We start from the raw sequence: 11,017 nt of genomic DNA, 5'->3' as shown, positions 1-11,017 counted from the left end.
GAAAAAGACTTGGGGCGCGATCTTGCCAGCCCTGAGGAGGCGGGTATGGAGGCGAGACTGCAGGGAAAATGGCAGAATCTGGGGGCGGGTACCCAACCCGCATCTGTGCCATCTTGCCAGGAGTCGGGTAGCTGACCCGCGGTGGGCCCCGTCTCCTTGGAGGTGGGAAGGGGATTAGTGACACTTATCTGCCTGTTAACAAGTAGTTAACAGGCAGATCAGAGGATTATCCCCATTTTACCCACACAAGTGCGGGTTTCCCGAAGGCTCCGAACCCCGCCAGGGTCACCGAGGCGGGTAGTGGGTCTGCGGGGGTCGGAGGGGTGCAAAAGTGCGCTGTGAAGGTAACTGATGGGTGCAAGTGTGGAGAGGTAAGTACCTGAGGTGAGTGCAAAGTGTTAGTAAAAGTTCACTTACCTTTGTTTCTTCCTGCAGGCTTCAAGAGTTGGGGATGCGGAGAGTCTCGCACCTCCGCGGCAGAGATGACAGATGGCTGCTGCATTCTCCAATGCAACAACCATCTAATTTCTGCTAAAGAAAGAGGTTTGATGAGTCTTGAATTCAAGAACTCATCAAACTACATAGAATGTCAGTGTTTGACAGCTTCACCGAGCTGTCAAACGATGACAATTCATCTGTCAAAGCTGGCCGGGCTTAACAAGGTCAAGCAAGGGAAGATAGCGTGGGTTGGCCAGAAGTCGATGGAGGCGGGACTAAAACCTGGCAAGTGGGAGCCCCGCCTCCAAAAGCTCCCCATTAGCAAAATCCAGTCTTTGGGTTCAGGGCTGGAGCTGACTAGGAACCAGGTGGGGAGCTTTGTACCTCAGTCAGTGCAGTACCAGCCATTCATATTGTAATACAGGAAACTCTTTATTATCCAGCACCGACAGGACCGGCGTGGTGCCGGTTTATCAAAAAGTCCGGATTACAGAGAGGTATAGTAAAAGGTACAAGAGCTCCGTACACGGCCACAGATCCAGGCGTCCCTGTTGCATGGCAACAGGTGCAGGAACCCCGGTTACACGGCCACAGATCCAGGAACGACCACTAATATGAAGTAAAACTTACCTGAACCTACTCCTGAATTTTGCCGGTTAACAGAGAGTTTCCTGTAGATAGCATTCTGAGCTACATTCACTCAAGGAATTCTGGCTATGGGAGCATTAATATCAATGAATTGATCACCAGTTAATCTGACTCCTGTTTGTCACTGCAGTATCTGGAGACCCACAATTTGAATCAAGTCTTTTGCTCTCTCCGAGTCTGCAGGGCACCTGTATCTGGTGAAACAACTGAATTCAGTGGCGCACAAACAAATTAAATACAACACAATCCCAATGGGATATGTTAGTCACAACTTTCCACATTGTTCCAGGCACTGGTTGTGCTGTTGCTTTACTGACTGGTCTACCTCACTACTCCTTCTCTCGACCCCTCCACGGTGTCTAAATTGTCAGACTGCTTGTCTGACATACAGTTCTGGATGAGCAAAAATTTTCTCCAATTAAATATTGGGAAAACTGAAGCCATTGAGCTGGATTTTGCCAGGCCCGAGGAGGCTGGTTTGAAGGCGGGTCACGTGGGAAAGTTGCCAAAAATGGCGTCGGGCTCCGATCCCGCCTTCAACCCGCCTCTGAGCAACTTTCCCAAATGCGGGCTTTCAGACACCGTTTCGGTCACATCTCCAAGAGACGGGATAGGCCCTTAAGGCACTTAACAACCACTTAAGCGCCTCTATAATGCCATTTTGTGAGGCCTTTCAGAGTTTAACACATTTCACGCGTGCTGCACGTCTCCCCTGGAACATGCCAGTTAATCCTGGCGGGCTCACAAGTGGATGGCTTACTAACAGCTGCAGCTCCAACATAAAAAAGGAGTTTTCACCAATAATCATTTGCAGGTGGCAGAACTTTCTTTTCTCAGGTCTGGGAGAACTTTTTGCAGATCTAATAATTTTGGAAGTGGTGAAGCTGAGGTCCATCTCCACTCTGACCTGGGAAACCCCTCTCCCCACCTTGACAGCGCTTCCTCAACTGAGGTATATACCTGCAGCATGGGAACCATTTATCTCCTTTCATCCTGGACATCAGCTTCGGACGAAGAGCAGCAGAACCCGGAACAACAACAGGAGCGCCAACCTGCTGCTCAGCCACCTGAAGCTGCACAGGCCAGAAGGCGCCAGCGCAGGGAAGGATGTCGCCGCAGGAGATACCCCCAAAACAGGGTTTACAGACAGAGGATGAGCTATCTCAACATGACTGAGCAGCAGTGCCAAAGGAAGCTCAGACTTTCGTGAGAGGTAGTGGGTGACATATGCACAATGCTGCAGCAACACCTGGAGCCCAGAGGAGCAGGTGGACACCCCTTACCAGTGGCTGTCAAAGTCACCACTGCACTCTGTTAAGTCTGTGAGTTGTTCAAGTAATTAATACTCAGACTTAATCAGTAACAATAAAACAGGTCTTTACTGGTTGGAGGTAGGGACTACACTGAATACAAGATTACTGCACAGTGCTTATATACCAGTGTGTTCACCCCCGGTATTACGTCTACAGCAGCCTGAGAAAGTAGTACATCTCTTAAGGTGGAACAGGCTTAAGCTCTCTTAAGGTGGAACAGGTTACAGACACAACACTCCTCCCTTCTTAGCTTTATAGTCATCCCCCCCATTTAACATAATGTAATAACATATATACATATATAACTTCATGTTTAACGTAACATATCACAGATTCAGTCTCTGCGGAAAACAGTTCACAGATTCAATCTCTGTGGTGTAGTCGGTTCACGTTACTCATTCAATAGTCCTTTCATGGATTTAACAGCTTGAACTTCCGAACTGATTTGGCTCCGTTCGGAGGGACCACGTGTGTGATCTGGTAGAGGTGATAATGGTTCAGATGGGTCATCTTCTGTTTTTACTTTTCCTTTTCTGCTTCTTGGAGACTCTCTGGGCTCCATTGTCAGCTGCCACAGCTGCCAGCTGCATGCGCAGTTCCTCCTTCTCTTCCTCCTGTTTCCGTCGTAGAGCCAGCTTCTCCCGATGTTCCGTAGACTTTTGGTGCTCCTCCATGATTTCTGCACTTTGGGAGTCGAAGTTACAAGCTGGGCAGGACAGGACATCGTAATATTCGGTGTCGTCCACCAGGTCATGGTAATATTCGGTGTCGTCCTGAGCTAGACCAGTGAGAGGGTCGTCTATTTCCTCCATACCCAGCTGGACGTTAGCCAGCTCTTGTTCCAAATCCAGACATCTTTCCTGAAGAGACTTCTTCATGTGTACCTCTGCATCCAGCTTTTTCTGGGCTTTCAGCAAGTCGTTTACTAGTGACCTCATTTGTGATTTTAATACTTCAACTTCCTTTGGAGATTGATTGATCGGACTATGCAATCCCTCTACCGGAGCAGCTGTTTCAGCGGTCTGTTGTTCTACATTGACGTGAGTCAGCGTACTTTTGGCATCCAATGGCTGCTCTGTTGCAGTCGTTTCAGTCTGTGTCGTCACATCAGCCATCTCAATGACTTTTGAGAGCTCCGAACCCTTTTCCTTTGAAGATCGCAGCTCGTGTTCAAGTTTTTCCCATTTCAGAGTTTTGTCCCTCAGCATATGAAGGAATTGGCTGACCGTTAACTCTTCTGACACCAGATTATGGCACGCACCTTCAGAACCTGAATCAGCTTTGATTCGTTCGGCCTCCTCGCGCAGATGGTTGGTGTGCTCCTGCTCCATTTTCTCCATCAGTTGCTTCTGTTGCCTTTCCAGATTCTCCCACTCTGTAACAAAGAACTTTTTTATTTCATTCATCTCTTGCTCAAAACGGCGAATCATTTGTTCTAATTGCTGTTGTAGTTTGAAATGGAGTTGAGTTCGAGCCCAGTGTCCCTCAAAAATGTGCATATCAGTAGACTTGACAGACTCAGAATTCTCTGTTAAACTATGTTGTTGTTGCTCAGTGGAATTCTGTGCTGATACTTTGTCTTTTGCACATGGGTTGGTCTTACCATCATCAGTTCTAGAGTCTGGGCTGATTATCTGCACCGAGTTCTCACTCTTTATGGCTTTTAGCGAATGCCAGTCCATATTTATGTTTCTAAACCACTCCCGGCCTAGTAGTGGTGGACCTCCCTCCGGTAGCACATATAAGTCCATTATTTGACTTCCTTCGCCCTTGTTGGCCACTGCAACCTTTATTGTCCCGATGGGGTACACTCTCTGCCCCGTGTAGGTTGTCAATATAATCTCCGTATCCTGTAGGGGAATATGTTGGAATAACCTTCTGTAATCTTTCTTATTCATGACCGACAATGCCGATCCAGTGTCCAATTCCATTTTTACTTGGACTCCTTCTATCTGAAGAGTAACCCAAATTGTCTGGAGGTCTGCACCCTTACCAACGTTGAGTACCCTTAAGCTAGCCAGTTCAATACTGCTTAAGCCAGCCAGTTCATTACTGCTAGCGTCTGAATCGGACTCCTGTTCGGCCACCTTGTGTACCTTTGCGTATTTCCCTTGCGGTGACTTCTTGTTGCTGGTCTTCTTCCCTGACCTGCATACTCTAGCTATATGTCCAAGCTTACCACATGTTCTGCATTCTTGGTTTTTAAACCAACACTGGTTCTGATCATGCGTTGTCTTTCCACAACGATAACATTTAACAGAACTCACACCCAATTTGTGTGCACTGAGCTCCGGTGACCGTAGCTGCATTACTGCCGTGCCTCTCGCTGCGGCTTCATGTGCTGCTGCCATAGTGACCGCCTTCTCAAGCGTCAGCTCATTCTCCTCGAGCAGTCGCTTTTGTGTATCCTGTTTAAATAAACCACACACAAATTTGTCTCGTAGTGCATCTGTCAGTCCCGTTCCAAACTGGCAATATTTCGCTAATTTACGCAATTCCAGCAAATATTCAGCATTGCTTTCATGCTGTAGCTGCCTTCTGTCGTAAAATTTAAATCGTTCCGCTAGCATCAGCGGCGTGGGGTTTAGATGATCTTTCAGGACAGTAACAATCTCATCGAACGTCTTATCCGCCGGTTCATCTGGTGATAACAGGTGTTTCAATTGCCCGTATGTCTTCGCACCCATTAAATTTAATAATGTTAGAGCTTTATCTTGGTCACGAATTTTATTGGCCTTACAATAATTTTTTACTCTTTCAACATATATGGCCCAATCTTCGATGTCACTATCAAAGTTGCTAATAAGTGTTTAGGCATTGTAGTACTTTATCAGATTTGCAATTTCTCAGATTTTTTTTTTTTACTGCTATCCAAGATGGCGGCTTCCCGCTCTTGCCGTCGTCCTCCGCCCACAAAATGGCGGTTTTCCCGCGCTTGGCGGTCTTCACCCGTCCCCCGACGCTGTCTCACTTCAGCCCCGAGTGCGGCCCTTATCTCCGCCGCGATCGATGGCCCGCGCTTTTCACCGCGGCTCTCGCGCCTTCAGTGTCTGCCGACGCTGCGCCTTTCAGCCCGAGTGCGGCCCTTATCGGTGGTTGCGATTGATGGCCCGGCTGCGCCCCTCACTTCAAAGCGGCCCGGCCCTTATCTGCCGATCGCTATCGCCCTGTACCTCTCTCTTCCCCAGTCCTGTCTTCTACTCCGGTTCACAAGCTGATGGAGGCTTCAGGGTCCTAATGCCTGTCGCTTCCAGTGGGGTGGTGAGTGGTGAGGTTTGAAACCTCTCTTCAACCGCCGTGGAATAACTGCAGCAGGGTAAGAACCTGACTCGTCGCCAGTGTTAAGTCTGTGAGTTGTTCAAGTAATTAATACTCAGACTTAATCAGTAACAATAAAACAGGTCTTTACTGGTTGGAGGTAGGGGCTACACTGAATACAAGATTACTGCACAGTGCTTATATACCGGTGTGTTCACCCCCGGTATTACGTCTACAGCAGCCTGAGAAAGTAGTACATCTCTTAAGGTGGAACAGGCTTAAGCTCTCTTAAGGTGGAACAGGTTACATACACAACACACTCAACTTTTTTGCTTCAGGCTCATTCCGGGGATCAGCAGCAGACATCAGCAGCATTTCCCAGGTGGCCACACACACTTGCATCACGCAGGTAACCGATGCCCTCTTTGCCATCGCGCACAATTACATCAACTTCTCCAAGGATCAAGCAAGTGTCACGGCGCGTGCGGTTGGATTTGCTAATCTGACAGGCTTTCCAAAGGTGCAGGGCGTCGTTGACTGCACACATGTGGCCATTAAGGCACCCCATCGCAATCCAGGTATTTTTGTCAACCGCAAGGACTTCCACTCCCTCAACATGCAGCTGGTGTGTAACTACAATAAGGACATTTTGCATGTTTGCGCTAAGTGCCCTGGCAGTTGCCATGACTCCTTCATCCTGTGGCAGTCTAGTGTGCCTCCGCTCTTCAGTCCACCAGACCAACTTTGCGGATGGCTACTTGAAGACAAGGGCTATCCCCTGAAGACGTGGCTAATGACGCCATTGAGGAGGCCATCCAACGAAGCTGAGGAGAGCTACAACTCCAGCCACATGTCCACCAGATCCATTATCGAGCAAACCATCGGCTTGTTGAAGATGCGCTTCAGATGCCTTGATAGATCAGGTGGAGCCCTGCAGTACTCAGCAGTCAGGGTCTCCAGAATTGTCCTGGTTTGCTGTGCACTTCACAACATGGCACAGCGTCGTGGCTTGCAGCTGCCTGAGGTACAAGTGGCTCATCGCATAGCCTCCTCAGGTGAGGATGAGGTCAGCAGAACCTCATTCTTAGTTCTATCTATGTCATTGGTTCCTACATGGACCCGACAACTGGACCCTCCCCCTCCCACTCCAAGTTCTTCTCCAGCCGCGAGGAGATATCCTTAACCCCAGCACAGGGCAGGCAACACAGCCTTTGGGACTCTCTTTCACAGCTGCAAAGAACAGTATCTATCCCCCTGACTACTGTCCCCTACTACTACCACATTCCTTCCTTCTCCCCCCACTTGGATGGCCCCCTGTACCACAGTGCCGTGGTCAATTGGCCCATCCTCCCTGCAGTCCTTTTCCTCATCCATACAGGTAGAAAGTACCTCGTACCTGTTGGACAAGGTCCAGGGCTGAGGCTCCTCCATCGCTACATCCTGGGTCCCCATACCTTCCTGATTCACAGTCACCCCCTCCTGTCCCTGACTACTGATGAACTCTAAAGTACTACTTAACCTAAAGGGTGTGACTGCCTCCTGAAACAAAGTGTCCAGGTAACTCTCCCCCTCCCTGATGCATCGCAATGTCTGCAGCTCGGACTCCAGCTCAACAACCCTGAGCCGAAGTTCCTCGAGTTACAGACACTTACCGCAGATGTGGTTGCTCGGGATCGCGATGCTCTCCACAGACTCCCACACGCTGCAGTTACAACACCACCTGCCCTGCCACCTCTAACCTTGTTTTATTTATTAACTCATTAGTTAAACTTTTATTTAATCAATATTTTACTTCTACTGTTTGATTATTTTACCTAGTTTAAGTTATTAATTTATTAAGCACCAGCAAGTTACACTTTCTCAGCTCTTAATTTAACCCCCTTCCCTAACTTAGAGAGCAAAGAAAAGCTGTAATACTCACCAACCAATCACCTGCCTGCTCTCCTGTGACGTCACTCTGATTGTTTTGGTTTTTTTAATCTGAGCCTCGTCGCTGCTTTAATTCAGGTCCGCTCTCGGGCCGCTCTTTATCCTCTCGCCGCTGCTTTAATTCAGCTCCGCTCTCGGGCCGCTCTTTATCCTCTCGCCGCTGCTTTAATTCAGGTCCACTCTCGGGCCGCTCTTTATCCTCTCGCTGCTGCTTTAATTCAGCTCCGCTCTCGGGCCGCTCTTTATCCTCTCGCTGCTGCTTTAATTCAGGTCCACTCTCGGGCCGCTCTTTATCCTCTCGCCGCTGCTTTAATTCAGCTCCGCTCTCGGGCCGCTCTTTATCCACTCGCCGCTGCTTTAATTCAGCTCCGCTCTCGGGCCGCTCTTTATCCTCTCGCCGCTGCTTTAATTCAGCTCCGCTCTCGGGCCGCTCTTTATCCTCTCGCCGCCGCCGCTGCTTTAATTCAGCTCCGCTCTCGGGCCGCTCTTTACCCTCTCGCTGCTGCTTTAATTCAGCTCCGCTCTCGGGCCGCTCTTTATCCTCTCGTCGCTGCTTTAATTCAGCTCCACTCTCGGGCCGCTCTTTATCCTCTCGCCGCTGCTTTAATTCAGCTCCGCTCTCGGGCCGCTCTTTATCCTCTCGCCGCTGCTTTAATTCAGGTCCGCTCTCGGGCCGCTCTTTATCCTCTCGTCGCTGCTTTAATTCAGGTCCGCTCTCGGGCCGCTCTTTATCCTCTCGCCGCTGCTTTAATTCAGGTCCGCTCTCGGGCCGCTCTTTATCCTCTCGCCGCTGCTTTAATTCAGCTCCACTCTCGGGCCGCTCTTTATCCTCTCGCCGCTGCTTTAATTCAGGTCCGCTCTCGGGCCACTCTTTATCCGCTCGTCGCTGCTTTAATTCAGCTCCACTCTCGGGCCGCTCTTTACCCTCTCGCCGCTGCTTTAATTCAGGTCCGCTCTCGGGCCACTCTTTATCCGCTCGTCGCTGCTTTAATTCAGCTCCGCTCTCGGGCCGCTCTTTATCCTCTCGCCGCTGCTTTAATTCAGGTCCACTCTCGGGCCGCTCTTTATCCTCTCGTCGCTGCTTTAATTCAGCTCCGCTCTCGGGCCGCTCTTTATCCTCTCGTCGCTGCTTTAATTCAGGTCCGCTCTCGGGCCGCTCTTTATCCTCTCGTCGCTGCTTTAATTCAGCTCCGCTCTCGGGCCGCTCTTTATCCTCTCGTCGCTGCTTTAATTCAGCTCCGCTCTCGGGCCGCTCTTTATCCTCTCGTCGCTGCTTTAATTCAGCTCCGCTCTCGGGCCACTCTTTATCCTCTCGTCGCTGCTTTAATTCAGCTCCGCTCTCGGGCCGCTCTTTATCCTCTCGTCGCTGCTTTAATTCAGCTCCGCTCTCGGGCCGCTCTTTATCCTCTCGTCGCTGCTTTAATTCAGGTCCGCTCTCGGGCCGCTCTTTATCCTCTCGTCGCTGCTTTAATTCAGCTCCACTCTCGGGCCGCTCTTTATCCTCTCGTCGCTGCTTTAATTCAGCTCCGCTCTCGGGCCGCTCTTTATCCTCTCGTCGCTGCTTTAATTCAGCTCCGCTCTCGGGCCGCTCTTTATCCTCTCGTCGCTGCTTTAATTCAGCTCCGCTCTCGGGCCACTCTTTATCCTCTCGTCGCTGCTTTAATTCAGCTCCGCTCTCGGGCCGCTCTTTATCCTCTCGTCGCTGCTTTAATTCAGCTCCGCTCTCGGGCCGCTCTTTATCCTCTCGCCGCCGCTTTAATTCAGCTCCGCTCTCGGGCCGCTCTTTATCCTCTCGTCGCTGCTTTAATTCAGCTCCACTCTCGGGCCGCTCTTTATCCTCTCGCCGCTGCTTTAATTCAGGTCCACTCTCGGGCCGCTCTTTATCCTCTCGCCGCTGCTTTAATTCAGCTCCGCTCTCGGGCCACTCTTTATCCTCTCGTCGCTGCTTTAATTCAGCTCCGCTCTCGGGCCGCTCTTTATCCTCTCGCCGCCGCTTTAATTCAGGTCCGCTCTCGGGCCGCTCTTTATCCTCTCGCCGCCGCTTTAATTCAGGTCCACTCTCGGGCCGCTCTTTATCCCCTCGCCGCTGCTTTAATTCAGGTCCACTCTCGGGCCGCTCTTTATCCTCTCGTCGCTGCTTTAATTCAGCTCCGCTCTCGGGCCACTCTTTATCCTCTCGTCGCTGCTTTAATTCAGCTCCGCTCTCGGGCCGCTCTTTATCCTCTCGCCGCTGCTTTAATTCAGCTCCGCTCTCGGGCCACTCTTTATCCTCTCGTCGCTGCTTTAATTCAGCTCCGCTCTCGGGCCGCTCTTTATCCTCTCGCCGCCGCTTTAATTCAGGTCCGCTCTCGGGCCGCTCTTTATCCTCTCGCCGCCGCTTTAATTCAGGTCCACTCTCGGGCCGCTCTTTATCCCCTCGCCGCTGCCGCTGCTTTAATTCAGCTCCGCTCTCGGGCCGCTCTTTATCCTCTCGCCGCTGCTTTAATTCAGGTCCACTCTCGGGCCGCTCTTTATCCTCTCGCCGCTGCTTTAATACAGGTCCGCTCTCGGGCCGCTCTTTATCCTCTCGCCGCTGCTTTAATTCAGGTCCACTCTCGGGCCGCTCTTTATCCTCTCGCCGCTGCTTTAATTCAGGTCCGCTCTCGGGCCGCTCTTTATCCTCTCGTCGCTGCCGCTGCAGAATAAGCTGCAAACACGCATACCCTCTAGCCCTTTTGCGATCACAAGCATTCACAGGTGTCTGATGGGCGGAAAAGTGGCAAATGGAATTTAACCCTGAAAAGTGTGAGGTGATGCATTTTGGACGGACAAATAAGGCAAGGGAATACACAATGAGTGGTAGGACCCTAGGAAGTACAGAGGGTCAGAGGGACCTTGGTGTACATGTACATAGATCTCTGAAGGCAGCGGAACAGGTAGATAAGGTGGTTAAAAAGGCATATGGGATACTTGCCTTCATTAGCCGAGGCATAGAATATAAGAGCAGGGAGGTTATGATGGAGCTGTACAAAACGCTGGTGAGGCCACAGCTGGAGTACTGTGTGCAGTTCTGGTCACCTCACTATAGAAAGGATGTGATTGCTTTGGAGAGGGTGCAGAGAAGATTCACCAGGATGTTACCTGGGATGGAGCGCCTCAGCTATGAAGAAAGACTAAACAGGCTGGGGTTGTTTTCCTTGGAGCAAAGAAGGCTGAGGGGGGACCTGATTGAGGTGTACAAAATGATGAGGGGCATAGATAGGGTAGACAAAGAGGAACTTTTCCCCTTAGTAGGGGGGTCAATAACAAGGGGGCATAGATTCAGGGTAAGGGGCAGGAGATTTAGAGGGGATTTGAGGAGGAACTTTTTCACCCAGAGGGTGGTTGGAATGTGGAACTCAATGCCTAAAAGGGTGGTAGAGGCAGGAACCCTCACAACATTCAAGAAGCAT

The sequence above is a fragment of the Somniosus microcephalus genome, chromosome 28 (genome assembly GCF_052327205.1).
Source record: "Somniosus microcephalus isolate GS21.2 chromosome 28, FLI_Smic_1.0, whole genome shotgun sequence".
NCBI lineage: Eukaryota > Metazoa > Chordata > Chondrichthyes > Squaliformes > Somniosidae > Somniosus > Somniosus microcephalus.
The sequence above is the reverse complement of the archived record's forward strand: the minus strand, read 5'-3'. Positions refer to the sequence as shown.